Source organism: Euprymna scolopes, chromosome 40 (assembly GCF_053919585.1).
Source record: "Euprymna scolopes isolate OS-2025 chromosome 40, ASM5391958v1, whole genome shotgun sequence".
NCBI classification, from domain to species: Eukaryota; Metazoa; Mollusca; class Cephalopoda; order Sepiida; family Sepiolidae; genus Euprymna; species Euprymna scolopes.
Window position 1 is genome coordinate 62,967,506 of NC_136521.1, and position 22,500 is coordinate 62,990,005.

The 22,500-nt window shown below is 42.8% G+C and overlaps 1 protein-coding gene and 1 pseudogene across 1 annotated transcript in view; both read right to left on the bottom strand.

Annotated features, from left to right (window-relative positions):
- Positions 1-22,500, bottom strand: part of LOC145265676 (sperm-tail PG-rich repeat-containing protein 2-like) — a 1,924,518-nt gene that overhangs the window by 1,183,374 nt on the left and 718,644 nt on the right. The gene's annotated exons all lie outside the window — the stretch shown is intronic.
- On the bottom strand, positions 12,651-12,863 carry LOC145265837 (U2 spliceosomal RNA; annotated as a pseudogene).

Here is a 22,500-nt window from a genome sequence, read left to right on the forward strand (position 1 = left end):
AAACATTAAACATCTTTAATGGCCATTGCCAGTCGTTTGCGGTTATTGCAATCTTTTTCATAATTAGAAAGCGTAAACTTTATTTCATTTTTAATTTTAGGTTGCGTCCATTCAGTTGGTGCGTTTAACGATTCACAGCAATGCTATTTCGATCTTCAAACTGACAGACTAAGGAACGAATTGAAGCTGTTATAGAGTTTAGGACTTATCTACTGTTTCGCACTTACCTGTGACGGATCAACCAGCGTATAGAACTATTACTGCCATATAAGATGCATTAAATCTACGATTTCAAAATTTAGCATGACAGAACAAAAAACGTAGAGAGTTATTATTGACATAAAGGACGCATCTAAGTCTACGATTTACACTTAGGTGTGATGAACAACTAATAGAGAGGTGTATTATTGAGACGCTAGACGCATCTAAATTCTATGATTTAGAACTTACGTGTGACAGACCCCAAAACGTATAGAGTCTATTGGCATACAGGACGCATATAAATATTTCCGGCTTACCTGAGACAGACCTATAAACGTATTGGGCGATTATTAACATAGAAGGCGATTATAAATCTACAATTTAAGCTGGAAGTGTGACAGAAGAACAAACGGATGGAACTCATATTTATATAAAGAGCTCATCTAGATCAACTATTTTGGAATAATGTGTAACGAACCAACTAACGTATAGCACTGTTATTGAAATACAAGACGCATGTAAATCTACGGCATCTTCTATAATATAAGCTCACCTGTCTGTTTAAATATATGTATGTATGTATGTCACGAAAAAAACTTTCGACAGAGGCGACCGATTTTCACCACATCGGTATCGTTTTGAAGCTGGACCCTTCGGACCACAAATATCGAAAAATTGGCTTAAACCATTAATTTCTTTAGCTTCAACTGAGCGCTTTTCTACAGGGAGGGGTCGTTTTTTTTTCACTGATATTTTCGAAAGTCGTAAACTTTTTTCGATTGTCGAGCCTTAATTGAAAACTACGCCACTTACGGTTTTGCGATGGGAACAACAGCTAACGCGTCAGGCTTTTTAAAAAAAAAACTTCTTTCCCTCCTTCGCGGTACGGGTTAAAGCATTCCTGCCTAATAACACTTCTTTTTTTTTTTTTTTTTTTTTGCTCAACACGCACCTCAAAACACCCAGGAAATGTCGGGCACCGAGGCTACTCTATAATATAAATCTATCCCTGTTCGTTTAAATGTATGTATGTATGCATGTATTTTTGCCTATAACTTTCGACGGAAACGACGGATTTTCTCATGATCGATAATGTTTTGAAACTGGACCCTTCAGACGACAAATATCGAAAAATTGGCCAAACCCATTAATTCCTTCATTTTCAACTCGGAACTTTTCTACAAGTAGGGGTAGTATTTTCGAAAGTCATCCCCCTCTTGTCGAATGACTAATCTTAATTTAAACCTTCCGGTTTGGCGATGGACGAAACGGCAAGGACATCACATTTTTTCACGTTCTTTTCCTCCCTCGTGGTACAGATTCGAGCCTGCCTGCCTACTACCACTTTTTTCTTTTTTTGCCCAACACACACCTCCAAGCATCCGTGCATCGCCCGGCACCCAGGCTAGTCTATAATATATGTTTTACCGGTCTGTTTAAATGTATGTATGTATGTATGTATGTATGTCTCGCAAAAATTTTCGACAGAGATGACGAATTTTCACGAGATCGATATCGTTTTGAAGCTCGAAATTTCGGGCGGCAAATATTGAAAAATTGACCAAAATCATTAATTCCCCAACCCTTAACTGGACATTTATTTTTACAGCGAAGGGTCGCTTTTTTCGCTAGTCATCCCTCTCTTGTCGATTGACTAGCATTAATTTAAACATTCGTCACTTTTTGTTTGGCGATGGGCGCAACAGCAAAGACGTCACGTTTTTTCACATTCTTTCCTCCCTTTCACGGCGCGGGTTCGAGCTTACTACTACTTTTTTCTTTTTCTTTTTTTTATTTTTTGCCCAACACACACCTCCAAACTACCGGGAAACGCCTGGCGTCAATCTAGTCGAACATAAGCGTGTCAGATACACAAATGGATTAAGCTATTATACTGATACACAAACAAACGGCTAGAGCCTAGCCAGAAACAAATGGGTGACAATTTGAGAATACCAGGTGCCGTACGTAGGAGGGCGTCGAGGCCTCCCTACAAGAACTTAAACCTTCACGTGTGACTTGAGGCCGCTTGCAAATTTCATACTTTCATTAACTGTTATCCTTACTAGGAAGTCGGTTCAACCCGTTTAAGAATGAGTGTCGTTTTGATACAGTACAGAACAGACATTTCACTGCTAAGTCCCCTGCTAGGCACCACCTCAAATAGTGAGCCTTTGCCTTACAAGTGGCAATATTTCTTGTTTAGGATGAAGATAGACTGAACTAGTATTATATATGTTTTAATTTGTTAGTTTAATATTTAGAGCGTTTATTCATTTAATATTTTTTTTAATGCATTTTTAATATGTGATGTATATATGGAATAATTGTTTTCTGCAAAAACTGAAAATTTTATCTCTGTTCTCCTGGCGGACTAATTGATAATATCCTCGAGTGGCTATATGTCTTGGTAATGGCGATTTATTGTACATAAAGTAAATTGTACGATGTGCCTTCAGTAAGTTTACAATTTCTTTCTTGTGGGAACTTTTATTGATAGTACACACATAGTATAGTACTCTAGTCCCACTTGAAGTAATCTCCTCCGGCTACAATACACTTATTATACGGTTCCAACAACTACTTGAAGGCCGCATGGAAATCCTCTTGTGTGAGCATGTCACTGACCCTCGTCACAGTCTCTTTCATCTCAATTGTCACGTCTTTAAGGTTTTTCTTGAAATTAGTGAATAACCAAATGGCACAGAGAACAAGGTCTGGCATATAGGGAGAATGAGGAACTGTATTGATGTCTATCTTAGTCAAATAGTTCTGATCTTCTATGAGCAACCTTGGGACAAACCTCGAGCAAATCTACCGCATCTTCCATTTCTCGCGAATAATTCAATGCCACCAAGACAAAACTAGTTTCATTCAATAATTACAAGAAACCTTCTCTACCACCTATAACAATGACCAACGACTCTTTATCTGAGAGTACGTCTCTCAATCTCCTTGGCCTAACGTTCACAGGAAACATGAGCTGGAACAATTACATCGAGGGCATTGCCAGGGCCGCTGCGAGGAAGGTGGGCTCTCTCTACCGTGCTAGAAAACTTCTAACACCCGAAAGTATCCTGTACCTCTATAAGGCCATTATTCGCCCATGTATGGAGTATTGCTGTCATATTTGGGCCGGTGCATCGGCTACTAGTCTCTCGCTCCTTGGCAGGGTTCAAAAGAGAGTCGCAAATCTGATAGGCCCTAAACTGGCATCTAAACTTCAGCCTCTGTCCCATCGTCGAAACGTTGCATCCCTCTACCTGTTCTACAAGTATTATAATGGTGAATGCTCTGAAGAACTGCAATCACTTGTGCCCCCACGACGTAGCTTGCAGTATCTGCCGGAACAGATGGTATTTATTTGCTCCCCCACCGAGCAAATTAGGCACAAGGCCGATTTTTAATGTGAGGAGTGAAGGGAGGGGGAAGGGAAAAAGGGGACCAGCTCCCGAGAGGTGGGAAATGGGAGCTGGTTAAAGGTCAGGCATGTGGGGTCGCCCCCACATCTGGTCTTTGCTAGTCATAGCTAGTCATAGCTTGCAGTATCTGCCGGAATAGATGGTATTTATTTGCTCCCCCACTGAGCAAATTAGGCACAAGGCCGTTTTTAATGTGAGGTAAAAACCAGCTCCCCTAAAAGTAGGCAAAAAGGGGGCACTCTGGTTACCAAAAATAATAATTGTCCCAGTATAGAGGGCTTCCCCTCCATTGACTGGTACAAATTATCTTAAGTGCAGTATCTGCCGGAACAGATACTACACTTTGAGATATTAAATCTTTTATTCATGTTAAAAAATACAGTAAAATTAACGGTGAACAAAAAACTTAGGCACATGGCCAACTCAAAAGGGGGGGGGAGTTTTGGGGGTCGTTGGTCATCCTTGTCACTCCAGAACTAAACAAAGTCAAAAGTTTCTCCCAGCTAGTATCTTCTTTCACCATAATACCGCATTCACCCTTTCATATTGGGGGACGTCCTAGTAACTCCCAATTTTTAAAACATTTTTTATTGACGTGTAAAAACAAAAAAGATAACAATAAAATGGTAACAATAATTCATTTGTGTCGAGGGAGGGGGAAGAAAAAACAAAAGGTGATTAGTAGGACCCTCCCACCCCGTCTAGTTGATAGACTGCCCGTTCCACTAGGTTTGTAAAAGGAACCTCGCTTTTGCGGGTCAGTCTCTAGGTGGGGATGCCCTCTAGATGGGGGTGAATGGAGAAAAGAAATTTTTTTTGGTTAAGGGATGGAGGTTAGTTTGTATTTCTTTTTCTCCAAGATGGGTAAAATTTAGAGGAAGGGGTGAAAACAAAATTGCAGGTAAGAGGGGATGGGGATGTTGGAGGCTTCCTAATCGGGGAGGGATGGAACACACACTCAGCTAGCTGAGAGACTACTTGTTTAATTTAACTTTACAGAACTGCGCGTTCCACACCTAGGCGGGGAACACGTATTCAAATTTGGCTCCTCTTCGTACACACAGACTTGCCACATGTATCCATCTTCTGTCAAATGCCGCGCGATGCAGCCTTCTTCTATCACATCTGATCTTCACCCGTAGTTGGTGTTTAAAGAACGCGATCAGATCTTGATCAGAAAAAGACAACACCCCCCGGCAACCTTGCAGACGCGACGTCCAAATCACCATTCTCGCCACGGCCAGGATCGTAACGTAGACCATTTGTCTTTCCCGGTCCCACGGCGGCCTCACGTTGTCCACAACATTGGATACAGTAATTGGGCGAGGATGCTCAGGATCGATGCGAGCCGTCACCCCACTGACATACGACCAGTACTGGCGGAGTTCGCGGCAATCGAAGAAAGCGTGATCCGTAGTTTCCACGGCCGTTGTCCCACAACGGGGACAATCAGGCGACTCCAAAAACCCAGAACTGCATTGTATGTTGTTGAGTGGAAGTGCATTTCGGGCCAATCGCCAGGTCAGAGAGAACTCCGAATTGTTCAGATGACTCGAACCTGGCGCCCAGCTCCACGCGGAGCGGATCTCACTCTGCTGCCACCCCAAACGCGCGCATAGCGGGTCGTCAGCGGCCCCCTTCACTAGATCCCTGTGGAGTTCCCTACGGGTAGCAGTCACAAGGTCACTGGACCTTGGTAGTCGTTTTAGCGCGGCTCGGCACTCTTTCATGTAGGCAGATTCTCCCCGCGGCCTGCGACGGCTCTCGATGGAAGGGTCGAGAACGAGGCCGGGGAAGGCGGCAGTAACCACGGGGTGCCACGGTTGGTCCTCCTGCATATAGTGGCTCAGGAAGGCCAGCCTCTCAGCATCTCGATGACACTTCAAGTCCGGCATTCCCAAGCCTCCCTCACACGGACGTTGAATACAGACCTGTCTGCTCACCCAGTGTCTTCCTCTGTCCCAAAGGAGCGAGAACAAGAGTTCGACAAGCGCTTTTAGGTGTTGTGCAGGCAGGGGAAGTACGGCCAGTCGGTAAAGGATGAGAGGAAAGACGTAAGTGGCGCACGCCTCAGCTCTTCCCTTTAAGGAAAGTTTCCTAGGAAGCCACGAATTGACTGCAGCCTCCACCTTTGACCGTACCTCCAACCAATTCTTGTCAAGCTGGAGACCCGGACCGAACCACACGCCGAGGATCCGGACCGGGCCATCTGTCCAGCTGAAGGGCGCAGGGAGGTTTGCGTTGCCACTCCATGCGCCCAACCGCAGTCCTACCGACTTGTTGCGGTTTATCTTGGCCCCTGTGATTCTTTCGTACTGTGTGAGTGCCTCCGACACGACCTCAATGTCTCTGAAGCCCGACGCGAAGATCGTGACATCATCGGCGAACGCGGATACCTTGGCAGCTGAGCCACCAGGCAGAGCCATTCCGCGCAGGGCCGAATTTGCCTCCCCATGTCTCAGCTTGCGGAGAAGAGGCTCCAAAGCCAGGACATAAAGCAGGGGCGACAGCGGACAACCCTGACGAACCGACCGAGAGATAACAAAGGGTTTCGAGCGCTTTCCGTTGACTTGCACGACAGCCATGGGCTGTCGATACATTATGGAGATCCACTTGCAAAAGTCCGGTTTAAAACCGGCGGCCTCTAAGACAGATGCCAGGAAACGATGGTCGACCCTATCGAAAGCTTTGGACTGATCTAAGTTTATCAGCGCGGCTTCCGTGTCGTCATCTATTCCCCCCTCTAGGATCATGCGGATCAGGTGCAAGTTGTTCTGAATCGATCTCCCCTTCACAGCGTAGTTCTGTTCCGGTTCAACCAACTCGTCGATAACAACCTGCAGCCGATTCGACAGGACCTTGGCCAAAATCTTCAACTCTGTGTTTAGCAGGGTTTTGGGCCTGTAGTCGTCTAACTCTTCCCCTCCATGCCCGTCACCTTTCTTCAGCAATGTGATCACTCCCTTGGTCACCTGCCCTGGGATGGATTCCTGAGCAAACCAATGGTTGAACATATCCGTCAGAAGAGGCAGAAACATGGGCGACAGCCTCAAGTACAGTTCGTATGGCAGACCATCAAGTCCTGGCGATCTGTCACAGCTGACCTGCTTCAGCGCAGTAAAGACCTCTTGCTCCGTCACCCGGCCCTCGCAACCAGCCGCTCTAGCCGCCTCGAGGCGGGGAGAATCGGCCAAATAGTCGCTAAACTCAAGGACCGGAAGATCGGGCTGCTGCGTAAAACGCTCCTCGAAATGTTCTCGAAACCCCTCGCAGATCTCCCGAGTCGATTCCAGGGTGCGTCCATTCGGATGTTTGATTTTTGCAATGTATTTGTCCGAGCCACGCCTAGAAACCTCACGGCGCACGTCTGCATCAGAATTGACTGCTTCGTTGCCTATCTTTCTAAGCCTAGCTCTAACTACTTGGCCTTCGTAACGCTCGCTAGTCTCGCGTAGAAGGTCCTGCTTAGCTAGTTCCTGACTAACCCTATCACCCTCCCCCGTAGCCTGGGCTAGTTTCTGCTCTAGCTTCTTCTTCGTCTTGGCCTTATCTAGTGCGAGGCGCTGGGCATACTTGACGGAGAAGCTTCTGATCTTGGCTTTGAGACCTAACCACCACTTACTCCCGGTAACCGCCCCCACTAGTGCCTTTTTAATCAATTCTCTTAACTGATCTTGGAAGTCTTGTATCTCCAGAAGGGAGGTGTTTAACTTCCAGTACCCCGCTAACTTAGGCCTATTTCCTAGCTTCAGCCGGGCCATAACTAATTTATGGTCCGTCTGGCCTAGCCAAGTGAACGTGGGACAAGATAAGAAGTCTACTTCGCCTCTCCTAACTAACATCCTGTCCAAATAGGTATTTGGATAGGAGGAAACACTATTGGTCCACGTCCACATCTCCCGCCCTGGATGCTCGAACCGAAACCTGTCGACCAGACCGCATCTAGCCATCAGATCAGCCAGGCTGGACTCGCACCTCTCCGATCCTCTAGCTCCGCCTCCTACCTTATCTATGTCGGGGTCTAAGATGGAATTCAAATCCCCCATTAGCACTACCCGCTTCCGACAATCTACAAACGCGTCAAGCTGACTGAAGAATGAGACCCTCTCACGAGCGGTGCTGGGCGCATGAACCGCAATCACCCGAAACACAGAATCTTTTACGGCAACATCGGCCACAACCAGCCTACCCACCGCATCTCTATGGACAACGTCGACCGTCGCCGACAGGGTACGTTTAACCAGCACGGAAACTCCCTTCCCCCGCGGGCTGCCATATGCTGAGAAAACCTCAAAGTCTCGGGCCAGCACCTGACAGTCCACAGAGGAAACGAAATGCGTCTCCTGAATCGCAGCAACATCCACTCCCAGGGACAAGAGGTCGTGCCGGAGGCGAGCCGCCCGGCCCGATGATCTCAAGCCCCTCGCATTCAGACTAGCCAAATTCAAAGCCATGGTACCTACCTTAAGGTGTGTTACACTCAGCTCCGAAGTCAGCCGGGGAAAGGACACCGACGTTGTGTGCAATGCTCAAGGTGGTCAGGTTTTTCATGTCCTGACCTTCTCTCACAATGCCGCCGACATCCAAAGGGTAAGTCAATTTAAGGGCCCTATAGAGTGACGGATGGACCAACACGGGAACCCTTCCCTTGCATTGTTTTGACAGTTCATCAAGAGAAGGGTCATTTTTTTTCACCAGTTCAATTCCCGGAAACGCCCCTTCAGCGGCCTGCAGCCTTGTCCACAAGTTGGTCTTGCAGGCCTCTGGAGTTCTGACAAAAGTTATTAGGAGTGGGGCGTCCGGGAAATTTGAGGGGATATTTACATCTTTCCCCTCTATCTGTTTGTAATCGAGCAGAGGTTTTAAGTTTTTCCTCTGCCGATGGGAAATGTCTGTGGCCACAGATAGAGGGTCTACATTACATAGTTCCTCAGGGGCAAGGACCTTTGGTCTGCAAGAGGCAGAGGAGTCTCTCCTCTCCCTCGGTTCATTCTTTTCATTTTCTTTTTGGGGTAGTGGCTCAGTTTGCCTTGGTGTGGGGACGGGTGTTTGTGTGGTGCCTGGTGTTGGTGTTGGTGTGGTGTCTGGTGTTGGTGCGGTGTTTGGTGTTGGTGCGGTGTCTGGTGTTGGTGTTGGTGTTGGTGCGGTGTCTGGTGTTGGTGTGGTGTCTCGTGTTGGTGCGGTGTCTGGTGTTGGTGCGGTGTCTGGTGTTGGTGCAGTGTGTGGTTTGGGGGTGGAAGTGGATTTTGTTGTTAGGGGTGGTGTATGTTCACAGGGAGTGAGGGCCACCTTTTCTTCCTCTTTTCTTCTTTTGTTTTTCTTTTTCATTCTTTCGAATGAACCGGGGAGAGGTGAGGTTGAGTTCCTCTCCCTCTCACTTGCGGATTCATCCTCAGAGGAGCAGTCTTTTCTCCGCTTGATCCCCGTCTCGATTGGTGTGGGGACCGTTGGTTGTGTCTGCTCCTCTATTTGCTGCTGCAGCTGTTTTTGTTGTTGCTGCTCTCGCTGGTGTCGTTGCTGCTGCTGCTTCTGCTGCACTTGCTGATTTTGCTGCTGCAGTAGTTGTTGCTGCAGTTGTTTCCGCGGCATTGGCTGCGGTGGCTGTTGGTGTTGCTGCATTTGCAGAGGCTCCTGCCTCGATTTTTGGGCTGGTGGTGGGACGGTGGCAGAAGGGATTATGTGTTTCCGCTTTTGTCTCACTACCGTGCTCCATTCTTCCCCCTTGGCCTCCTGGGTGGTTTGGGTTTTCCTTGGAGCTGGGGTTGGTGTTGCAGTTGCAGGGGTTGTTGCCGCCTGTTTTGGTGCGGGCGTTGTCTCAGGGGTTGTGGCCGCCTTTTGGGTTGTTTGATTAGGGGTTACCCTTTGGGGGCAACTCCTAGCCATGTGGCCCTGCTTTTGGCAGAACCAACAGTGTGGGCGACGGCCCTCCACCACTACCGTTATGCTGGTGTCTTTGTATGTCAGCAGCGGTGGTATTGCTTGAAAACCTTCCCTCTTCAGCCTCATTGCTATTGTGTAGCATCCCAGGTGAGTCCCAGTTTTTGACTGTACTGGGGTCACCTGTTCTACCTCACCGTACTGGCTGAAGAGGCATCCTAATACTTCCGCAGGTATTTGGGTTGGCACATTAAATACCTGCACCCGAGTCCTTCTCTTGCCCTGGTATTCAGGTGTTAGTTTGACTCTCCCATGCTTTATTTCTTGGAGGGAGAGTCTTTCCGCATCATCCTTGGTGGGTAGGAGGATGTCCCACACAGCGAAGCTCCTCTGGTACAGGTATAGTACTGGGATGTTAAGTTTGTGGAGAAGCCCCGCCATGTCTTCCTTCTTCATTCCTAGGAGGCGGTTTTCCGGTATATCGGAAATGGCAAAGGACAGGACTCTGCCCTCAATCGCCTCCCAGGCCCCTGGTATGGGTTTTATATCTGCCCCCTCTATGTATTGTCTGTACTTTGTCAGGTACAGGTCTCTATACTCTTGAGGGGACAGTTGTTTTTCTACGGTCTTCCCCCACGCAGACCCTCTTGTTGGTGTTGGTATGGGGTATTTAGTGGGGTTAGATCGTTTTTGGTCTTTTATGGAGGTCGCCCCTGCCTGTTTATTGGCGACGCTTCCTGCCTCCCAAGATGTCTTGGTCAGTCCTTTTGTGGGAGTGTCACATTTTTGGGCTGCGGCTCCCTTTTTAGTGTCTTTTTCGGGAGCAGCTTCCCGTTTTGGGGAGTCGGCCTCTTGGGGAGCATGATCCTTTTTGTTTACTTTGAGGCCATCTGCCCCTTCCTCGTTTGTGAGGTCCAGGCGGTATGCCCCCTCATTTTCTTGATCTGCTCCCCTTTTTGGAGAGCAGCCCTCCTGGGGAGCGCTGTCCCCTTTATTGTCCTTTTGGTCCGGCACCTCCTCCTTTTTGTGGTTGGAGTGAGATGCTACGACCGATTTTGGTTTTGCTCCCCTTTGGGGGGAGTCGCCCTCGGGGGGAGCTGTTGTTAAATTTTCCCCCTCCTTGGGAGCGTCCAATGGTGTCATACCTGGGCGGTACGCCCCATCAGCAGTTGTTTTTTCTCCTGTTGGGGATTCGTCCTCTTGGGGAGCAGTAGCTCCCTGGCTGGGGGTATCCATATTGGTGGGCCCCTGGCTGAGGGTATCCATATTGGTGGCCCCCGGGCTGGGGGTGTCCGTTTTGGGTCACTCTTTTAAAAAATTCACTGAAAAAAGTGACGTGGAATCAGCGTCCAAAGTGGGGAGCCGACTTTGGCGCCAAAAAGAGGTGGCGCCAAAAGGCGGCAAGAGGGGAGATAGTACTGAGAGAGGGAGTGGGAAGTTAGTGGAGGGAAGAGAGAAGGTGTTTCCGACCCTCCCTCGCGGGAAGGTCGTAAATTATCAGCTCGGATCCCCCCGTGGGGGAGGGGGGAGAGCAGAGAAAGACAGACAAAGTGGGGGTGCGGACAGAACGCGACCCAAAAAGCTGGTCAGGTGTTCCGGGCACGAGAATGTGTCGCCAGAACAGCACTGCCTCGCACGATGTAGGTATCAGAACAGATGGTATTTATTTGCTCCCCCACCGAGCAAATTAGGCACAAGGCCAATTTTTAATGTGAGGAGTGAAGGGGGGGGAAGGGAAAAAGGGGACCAGCTCCCGAGAGGTGGGAAATGGGAGCTGGTTAAAGGTCAGGCATGTGGGGTTGCCCCCACATCTGGTCTTTGCTAGTCATAGCTAGTCCTAGCTAGTCATAGCTGCAGTATCTGCCGGAACAGATGGTATTAATTTGCTCCCCCACCGAGCAAATTAGGCACAAGGCCGATTTTTAATGTGAGGAGTGAAGGGAGGGGGAAGGGAAAAAGGGGACCAGCTCCCGAGAGGTGGGAAATGGGAGCTGGTTAATGGTCAGGCATGTGGGGTTGCCCCCACATCTGGTCTTTGCTAGTCATAGCTAGTCATAGCTTGCAGTATCTGCCGGAACAGATGGTATTTATTTGCTCCCCCACTGAGCAAATTAGGCACAAGGCCGTTTTTAATGTGAGGTAAAAACCAGCTCCCCTAAAAGTAGGCAAAAAGGGGGCACTCTGGTTACCAAAAATAATAATTGTCCCAGTATAGAGGGCTTCCCCTCCATTGACTGGTACAAATTACCCCAAGTGCAGTATCTGCCGGAACAGATGGTGTTTATTTGCTCCCCCACCGAGCAAATTAGGCACAAGGCCGATTTTTAATGTGAGGAGTGAAGGGAGGGGGAAGGGAAAAAGGGGACCAGCTCCCGAGAGGTGGGAAATGGGAGCTGGTTAATGGTCAGGCATGTGGGGTTGCCCCCACATCTGGTCTTTGCTAGTCATAGCTAGTCCTAGCTAGTCATAGCTTGCAGTATCTGCCGGAACAGATGGTATTTATTTGCTCCCCCACTGAGCAAATTAGGCACAAGGCCGTTTTTAATGTGAGGTTAAAACCAGCTCCCCTAAAAGTAGGCAAAAAGGGGGCACTCTGGTTACCAAAAATAATTATTGTCCCAGTATAGAGGGTTTTTATTTAAATGCTGCCCACATCAGCATTATGTGGCACAAGGCCGGAAAGTGGGAACCCCGCAGGCTCCCCTAAAGGAGGGGCACTCCTGCAGTTTTAAAAATTGCCTGAGTAACCCCGTCGGCATTCCCCGGTCGGGGCGCCTCAGGCAGCAAGCAATAAACTTGCCCCACCGGAAAGCCCGGTGGCAAGGCCTGGGAGGGTAGACCTCCTAGGTATTACCCAGGCGGTTCCCAGTATAGAGGGTTTCCCCTCCATTGACTGGTACAAATTATCTTAAGTGCAGCATCTGCCGGAACAGATGGTATTTATTTGCTCCCCCACCGAGCAAATTAGGCACAAGGCCGATTTTTAATGTGAGGAGTGAAGGGAGGGGGAAGGGAAAAAGGGACCAGCTCCCGAGAGGTGGGAAATGGGAGCTGGTTAAAGGTCAGGCATGTGGGGTTGCCCCCACATCTGGTCTTTGCTAGTCATAGCTAGTCATAGCTTGCAGTATCTGCCGGAACAGATGGTGTTTATTTGCTCCCCCACTGAGCAAATTAGGCACAAGGCCGTTTTTAATGTGAGGTAAAAACCAGCTCCCCTAAAAGGGGTCACTCTGGTTACCAAAAATAATAATTGTCCCAGTATAGAGGGTTTCCCCTCCATTGACTGGTACAAATTATCTTAAGTGCAGCATCTGCCGGAACAGATACTACACTTTGATCTGGGCCAAAAGGCCAAGAAATAGTTATTGTAGTCTTCATTTAACAGTACTACTTTTTTATTTTATAAATTATTTTTTACATAACGGTTTGAAGTCAAGTTTGTAATTCAACTGTCATATCATGGTTCACTTATTTCCTAAACAGAAACATTCATTTTGATCGCGCCTCTGCCTTAGCAAAGAACCTATTGTTGATTATATACAATATTTTATATAATTATTTGTATTAAAGTTTAAAATGCCTAAAATACAATATCATAATTCATTTGCGTTCTAAACCAGAAGCATTCATTTCTGACGCGCCCCCGTCTTAGAAAAGAACCTAAGGTTGATGGTATACGCCAGGATTTTCTGCTTATGTGGTAATAAGACTTCTCAAATGAGTGTTAGTCTGTATAAGGGTGTTAGATTTGCCCGAAATTGATCTGCTTTTCCTTTGATCGGATTTTTAGATTATCGATTAATGATTTTAGATAATCAAAGGCATTCTAATAAAAAAATCTATCTAGGTACACTTACAGACGGATAAACTGCATTTATTTGAAATCTCATTAACCTTTTATGACCTGGAGTTACTAATTTCTCAGTCATAAATAAATGAATTTAACGGCATTGCAAAAGTTCTCAGTGTTTAACAATTGAGCTTCATATTTTTCTAGTTTGAAGACAATCATAGCATCATTACCCTTTAAACTAAGGTAAATTAACAATAAATACCGTACCCTAACCCTACATCATAATTCAGGTCATAAAGGGTTAAAATAGCCTCAGCCGTTTCAGAGTCCATTGAGAGCGATGTCACACATACACACAGACATAAAGTGCTTTTTTATATATAAGTAGGGATTACATTGTTTGTTTTTTTTTTCTTTTTTCACTGACTCATCATCATCATGCAGTCCCTGAATCTTGGGCCTATGAGGGCCTCAGTGCTGTATCCCTAGGTGGTGGCGTAGTCTCACTCCATCACCACAGGACTTTCCACCTTGGCTCCCAACTTGCTTGCGCAAGTCTCCTGACTAACTCATTAATCATTATTCTCGAGTGGCTCATAGGTCTTCATAACATTTTATTGGTCAGTACATAAAGTGATACTATTTGCCCCTTGCCAAAAAAAAAGCAAACGATTTCGTATTACGATAGCGAGGGCCGTTCTAAAACAAGGAACCGCATCCATTAAGCTCACGTCTTAACTCAGCTTCGATTGAGTTATATACAAGACGGCGCCACCTATCGTCCGGCCTGTGAATTACGACAGACACTGTCAGCCATCTTGTAAGCACCGGTGTGTACACAAATAAAAGAAAGAAAACATCTAATTATTCCGTCGGTTTATCGTTTTATTTCTGCTCGATCAATTCACAATAATGTGAAACGAAGAATTCAGGAAAAAAAGAAAATAGAAATAAAACAAGATGGAATTATGCCAGTTAACGAAATAATGGAAACTGTCTATTTGCTGAAGAAACAAATACATTTTCTTGTTATTTATATTAGGAAAATAAGTTTTGAAAAAAATAATAAAAAAGGGATTATTCTGACAATAAAGTTATTAGAATCTCCGTGAATAATTATAAAAGAAATAACTATAAAACATATTATAATGACAAATACACAAGGGTCTATATTACTTCAACAGGGAGATTCGACGTTGCCTTGGATTATAAAATAGATCAACCAATGGTCTGCATTCCTATATTTTTATTGTCATCAAAATAGGTGAAATCGCCCATTTTTCAATCAAATCGACTGATTGGCTGCTCTAATTGGGGATCTTTCGTGGCGCACCGAGAGAAAGCTTTACATACCTCCACACAAATACTTACTCCACAATACATTGTAGTCTACATTGCACTGTAGAGAACCTGCAGTTGATTTTATAAAAGTATTTTTTTATATATATAATGAATTCAATTAAAGTTTAAAATGCAAAAGTCAAGTATTATGGTTCAATTGTGCTCTAAACAGAAACATTCATTTCGAACGCACCCCTGTCCTATCAAAGAACTTACTGTTGATTTTATATGCATGGCTTTAATGGTATATGTTCTACATAGGCTTCGGTCCATTGTTGGGCCGATTCGTCTGAAGATATCACATTATTGGAACTTGGCAAAATACATCGGGTGGGTTACCAGTACCTTCCGCAGCGCAGTGGCATCTGACTCGCCTGTTTGCACCTATCCGTTGTCTTTAGATCATCTGAATTGTTGCAGTCGAATAAACGCTTAATAAAATGGTTACATCCTCATCCATGGCCATCTGACGTCCTGCTGCCGACGTCATCAGAGTTATGCACACCTCGATGTATAGCTTAACTGGAAATTTCTTATGACTCGACGCGGTATATACAGCGCCTAGACTTCCCAAATGATTACTCATCTCGTATAAGCCAGGCTTATCACTACTTACCTTTTGTGATCTCTCAGGAACTAGTGTGTCAACGTGATTGTGCCGTATGTATACAGACAATAATACAGGTTAGTATTTAATGCAAGGATGAGAATTTTTTTTTTACACGGTGGTCACCACTTATCAAGGCCCATAAGCCACTCAGGGGTAAGGGTTATTGCAAGTACAGTACGTTAGTGTGGAGATTTAATGAAGTGTTTACTTAAGTGGGCGGTTCATAAGGAATTTGTTAACGTTGGACTTGAAGACAACCAAGTTGTAGTCAGGTGGGAAGCAGGCAGACGGAACAGAGTTCCACATGCGTGCAGTTCTAAGAAAGAAGCTTTGTTCATGGAATCCACGTTTTGATTTAAGCACAGACAAAGAGTGGGGGAAATCTTTGACAGTGGATTCAGCTAGACGGGTGTTTTTCGTGACAGATTGGCGAGAGGGGCAGAGATTGGAGTTCAGACGAGCACTTGCTATGGAAATAACGATAAAACAAGGATAGACTCGCAACGTCTTTTCTGTGGGAGAGAGGTTGCAGGGTACATAAAAGGGCATCCCCCGCTAAGCCACGAAGTCTATTTTGTACTCTCTCAAGGCAGGATAGGCTGTTTTTAGCAGCTCCTGCCCATATATGTCAGCAGTATTCCATCCTTGTTCTGGAATTTAATTTCATTACCGATTTAGTATGAATCAATCATTTTAATTAAACGGGCTATAACTTTTGCTTGTTTTAACAGATTAAAACGTTTAGCAAAATATATAATTTGCTTCAGGACTTTTTAAAGGAGGATCAATAATTTCTATTTTTGGTCCCCCGACAAAAGCATGGTGGACCTGTAAATTTACCTTTACCCGTTCGTCCGTTGGTCCATCCCTACTTTTCTCAATAACTACGCCTTGGGATTTTTTGAAATTTTGCACAGACATTAAACATGATATTAGTAAAAAAACTAACAGAACGGATTTTCCCGAAAAATCTCCGGTTACCCCCCCCCTCAAGGGTATCTTTCGGGTTAAAATGTCTAAATGTGATACTTTTGAGTTTATTAAAAAAAAACTGATGCTTTGGATTTTATAAAACTTTTGAAAAGGTGTAACTTACGCATTTATATATAATTTTGTTTGTCTATACTTCGCGATAACTCTTTGGTGTGTCCCAGAGTCTCTGCTAGGGCTAATAAAACTATTCCTCATGGCCTTATCATATTTAAATTTGAGTTAAGTACGATGCAAAACTGATAAATAGAAAATTTGGACAAATATGGTAAAATAGTACCCAAAATATATCAAATTAAGGGTAATAGTCAGTATAATTAAAATAATACTAACTTTTGATTTTTTTCATGACTCCATTTTTTTAACTATTTTACCATATTTGTCCAAATTTTCTATTTATCAGTTTTGCATGGTACTGAACTCAAATTTAAATATGATAAGGCCTTGGGGACTTTTGGAGCTAAATGGGGGGGGACAAATGATGGACTTAGTCACTTCTTTTTTTTTTTTGCATGATGCAGAACTCAAATTTACATATTTTAAGGCTTAAAACTACACGATTCGTTCATTTTCAGCAGGATTTGGCGTCCCCTGGTAATATTTTAGAATTAATGGGGGGGAATGCTGAACTTAGTCATTTTTTTATGCCTCGTTCACTGTGCAATCACGGAAAACCATCCATGCGTCACTTGTTTTTATTCGAACTACGATTCTTATCTTTTAATTTATTCTCAGAACGTTTCGACCGATGTAATCTCCTACCTGCGAACGATGCGTGTTTTGAACTTGATGTTTATCTAATTTCGAGCGTTTGAATCAGTATTCTTACTGTTCTTCATATTATTTGGATTAATTGACTACTCCTCGCCTCGTGAGTAAGATTCTCCGCAAGGGCATGTGGCACAGTGGTTCGAGTACTTGGAAAATCAATTGTAAAACACGATATTCTCCTGACTCAATCGTCAATGTTGGCGACCGAAAAATACAATCCCGAATTACTTAGGACTTCTATCTATCCATGGCTTACTGAACAAGAGCATGCCACCCCGGTCAAGTAAATAAAGGGTTTCGCTCGAAATTCCGTCCAAATTCCCTAGTTCGACAGAAACATTCCGAGTTCGACAAGATATACCTGAAGAAGGTCGGAGGTTACATCGACCGAAACGTTGTGAAAATAACACTCAAGATGAGAACAGTAGTCCGATGAATCAAAATAATACAAAGAACGAATCCTCATTCAGAAACGTATTCTCACTCTGTTTGTGATAATTGTAACGTTTCTTCTGATGTAATCTCCAATCTGCTTCAAAGTACCGAGGTCAACGTAAGGACTTCTAACTACGACTAAAAAGTGTCCAGGTTAAAAAAAATAAAATAAAAAGTTAGTATTATTTTATTTATACTGACTACTATCCTTAATTGAGATTATATATATATATATATATATATATATATATATATATTCATTTTTAATTTTTTTTTTTATTATTATTTGTTTGGTTACATATGTTTCAAATGCTGGACCATGTTTACGATCTAACAGCCTCGTCAGACCTTACAAAAGTGGTTGTTAGTATTAGGAAGAAGTGTTTGAGAAACTTCTAAAACACTTCTTCCTAATTCTAACAACCACTTCTGTAAGGTCTAACGAGGCTATTAGATCGTAAACATGGTCCAACATCCGAAACATATGTAACCAAACAGATAAAACGGTAATAACAAAATAAAACACATATTTGCTCTGATATAGTATTGAGCACTCTTCAGGTTTTTACTAATTACCAGTGTTACCATATAACAATATAATAAAAATTACAATTAAATTTACCAAAATGATCCAAGATGGTAAAATTAAAGTATATTGTAAATATTAAAGAATTAATGCTTATAAAGTTATCTCAGCCAGATGTAAAAGCTCGATAAACCCAAATAGGAGATAGAGCATATCTTAATTTTCTTTTATTAATATTATTGGAATTTTTTCCTTTTTTCCCTTGTACACATTTTTGCGAATTATTCCATGGATTTCTGCCCTAGAATTATTATGGACCATCTTCCAATTACGGGATTTCCTTGGATTTTACTTGTGCAAGTGGAAATTCAATTAACTTTCTTGAAGTTATATATTTGGATTTTACTGTCACTGGATTATTTATTTTTGTTATCAAGTAAGATCTTTGACTTACTTGTTGTTTCATCAAATACTTTTGCATGCAAAATCCGCTCCCGCATTTTGCTAATTCCTACCCTCTGATGAGAAGGAAAGCATTTCTTCGAAACTCTGCGAATTAAGGTCCATCCACTTATCTAGTGTATCCTTTTCAGATTAAATATGTTTCTAACTTATTTCAAAGTGTTTTTAACATGTTTTATTAACTGCTTGCTCGTGTGTGTATATATATATATATGTGTGTGTGCGTGTGTGTGTGTTATTCTTACAACATTTCGACCGATGTAACCTCTACTCTTCCTCAGCTGATTTTCGTTAATTTTCAGAGAGAGAGAGAGAGAGAGAGAGAGAGAGAGAGAAAATGAAAAAAAAAGAGAGATATATAGCTTACTAGAATGCCGCCAAGCGTTTCCCGCATAAATATTATAGTTTAATTAATACAGAAACTACAAACAATTCAGTTCTTGTAATAAAAAGAAATATACATACCCTAGCGAGCTCGAAATCAAAACCCAAAGACAGTAAGTTACGTACGATAGCCATTCATTCAGAGTAACACGCTTTTTAAAGAGTCTTTTTTTACCGACTTTCACCTAACACAAAGAATCTATAATGCGAATTATTCACGCATGCGCAATCGTGAAACAGTTAGCAAACAGAAAAATCCAACGACTCCATCTACCAATTTTTTTAGTTTTTACCCCTTGGAAAACAGTTTTCCGGGTGAAAACCCATTAAAATTCTTCGACATGTCTGAGTAACATATATACCAAATTTCATGTATGTAAATTAAAAATTCGTTGAGTGTATAGGTTGGGAAGTGTCCTCACGTACACATTCTCAATTTTATAAATATATAGATTATCATTTCATATTTATATATATATATATATATATATATATATATATATATGAAATTATAATCTATATATTTTAGAAGATTTATAGTAATCACTTCAAAAGTTCTCAATACGTAAGTAGATCGTTACGTACGATAATATATTTGTCGAAAATAACCCAAAAGCTATCCGCGTTTCATCCCCAAAGTAAAACGACGGATTACGAACTCGAAGAGTTTATTTTCTATGCATATTTTCTCAATGCCATCGCAAACAAGACTCTCATAATAAAATAAAATACGCATCAAGTGCGCTTGAAAGCCAAATCACAACGTAATATGAGGAAAATAAACAAATATTTTGCTTGTTTGAAATTTATAACAAATATATTTCAGAGATCTACTTCATCTTCACTGTTTTGTTTTGTTTTTCTTTTCTTCTTCCTTGCCATGTTGTAAAGTTTAACAAAGAAGTCTGTTTGTAAAAAGCCGCGCGTTGTATCCAGCGGTTGTATTTTGAAACAAGTAAAATATTTGTTTCTTTTCCGCATATTACGTTTGCTTTCAAGCGCACTTGATGCGTATTTTATCTGTTTCAAACTAAATCAACGTTTCTATATGAACTCGCATCCTTGACGTTATCTTCGCGTTGCCTACGCACAGTTCAAACATTTCAAAATACAACCGCTGGATACAAAGTGCGGCTCGTATTTTATTTTATTCAAATTTAATCAACGTTTCTATATGAACTCACATCGAAAACCATCATGTTTGTGCGTATTTTGTATGAATAGAAACCTTCAATATTTAATGTTTTAATTGCCATCTAATCGATAGCTGACATAATTATCTTTACGGGTCTACGCAGCGTAGAGTATTAGCCGAGTTAAATAGCACAAATAGAATTATACCATATATATGTAGTGTTATTTTGGGTTGAGTGAAAAATAAAGCCTATTACTATGAGGGGCGTGTAGTCACTTCTAATCTGACGGTGAAATTACTGTTCAAATTGATAATGGTTGACCATGTAAAATATTGGAATATCTTTGCAAAGGAAACAAACCGATAATTTCTGAAGAAAACTGTAGAATTCAAAGCTTGCGCCGTTAACATTGTACCAACGTGGCGCATATATGAACTGGTTAAAAAGAAACTAAGATGCATGTACAAAATATATAACGTTTCTTTTTCAATGTTGACCCCTTTTTGACTCCTTAAAAACTATTTTCACCGACTAAAGATCCATAAAAGAACGGACAATAACAAGTCCAATCATTTGCGACCCCTAGCGCCGCTCTGCGACTTTTTAGTTTCGAAAGAGATATAATGTGAAAATAAGAAGACAGACAAACGGACAGACAATGAGTTTTATAAATTAGTTATATACAAGAAAGGGGGGGTCCTGGAGCGTAAAATACGCTTAAATAATATTTTATTTGTCCAGATTTTGTATATATTTTTTATAGAGGCGTGATTTCAAAAGATAAAACAGTATTTGGGATTCATCAGGTAAAATCGAAACCGAAACTGTAGTATTCAAAGCTGGTGACGTTACCTCTGTACCAAAGTACCACGCATAGTTTTTTTTACATGGGCATCACCACTTATCAAGGTCAATAGGCCTATCGAGGATGAGGGTTAAAGAGTGTACAGTAGAAATTGGACAATATAGTAATCGTTAGTAATGGAAATTTGGTAAATTTGTTAACAAGTGGGACGGCTCATCAAGAACTTGTTTACGTTAGACTTGAAGACAACCATATTGTAGTCAGCGGGAAAGCAGGAGACTGAAGACAATTCCACAGTCGTGCAGTTCTAAGAAAGAAGCTTTGTTCATGGAATCTACGTTTAGGTTTAGGCACAGATAACGAGTGGGGGGAATTATTGATAGTGTTTTCAGCTAGATGAGTGTTTGACGAGGGGGGATCATAGACTGAAGCTCAGTCGAACACTTTCCATGAAAATAACGATAAAGCAGAGACAAACTCGCAACATTTCTTCTGTTGCAGGGAAGAAAAAGGATATCTCCTACGAGACTACGAAGTCTATTTTGAACTCTATCAAGGCAGGACACGTCCTTTCTAGTAGCTCCTGTCCAGATGTGGCAACCGTATTCATCCTTGGACGTACCTGGCTCTTACATAGATACAGAATTTCATCAGCAGTGAGATATCTACTGGATCAATAGAAGGCTCCCACCATTTTTCCAGCGGCCTTGGCAACAGATTTGATGTACGTATTCCATTTCACATCAGGAGTAAAAGTGAAGCCCAGCAGCTTGTCAAAACTTGAGGCTTCCTGAAAACGAGAGCCATTCATTTCAATTGATGCCAGATGGGGATCATAACGTTGATGGTGTAAAGACAGAAGCTTGGTTTTAGCTGCATTAAAAGTAACCAGCCACTCCTTTCCCCATTGTATCACATCTCAAGATCAGAGGAGAGAGAATCGGAGAGAACTTGGTCGTTTACTGACTTAGATGTGCTACCATACATGGTAGTGTCATCAGCATAAATGTCTACAAATGATGTAAGGATGTGATTTGGTAGATCATTATTGTAGATCAGCAAAAGAGTTGGGCCCAGGATGGACCCCTGAGGGACTCTACCATTAATACTGTGAGCTTCGGATTTTTACTCATCAACTACTACTCTTATGAACCTGTCAGAAAGAAATGATTTAATAATTGAGGAGACATTTCCAGCTATACCATAGCTAGAGATCTTGTGAAGTAGACCTTTATGTCATACCCTATCAAAGGCCTAAGATATGTCAAGAACAATAGCTCTAGAAAGGTGGCCTCCGTCGAGAGATTCGCTAATCCTATGAGATATAACTGTAAGCACATCCGCTGTTGATCTAGCTGAACGAAAACCATATTGTGTGTCACTAAGAAGGTTATTTTTGCTGAGATGGGTGATTACTCCTCTATAAACCACGATTCTAGCAACTTACACATGACACTTATTGAACTGAGAAAAAAATAAAATAAGTATAACGATTATATTTTTACTTTGACCCCTTTTTGACTCCTTAAAAATTATTTTAACCGCCTAAAACATAAAAGAGCTACCCGTAAAAATTCCAGTAAGTTGAGGCCACCTAAATCTGCTCTGCGGCTTTTAGTTTTCAGAGGTAACGTTTAAAAATATGAAGACAGACAGACGGACAGGCATAGTGAGTTTTTATAAATTATATATATATATATATATATATATATATATATATATATATATATAGAGTAGTAGCGTTGCC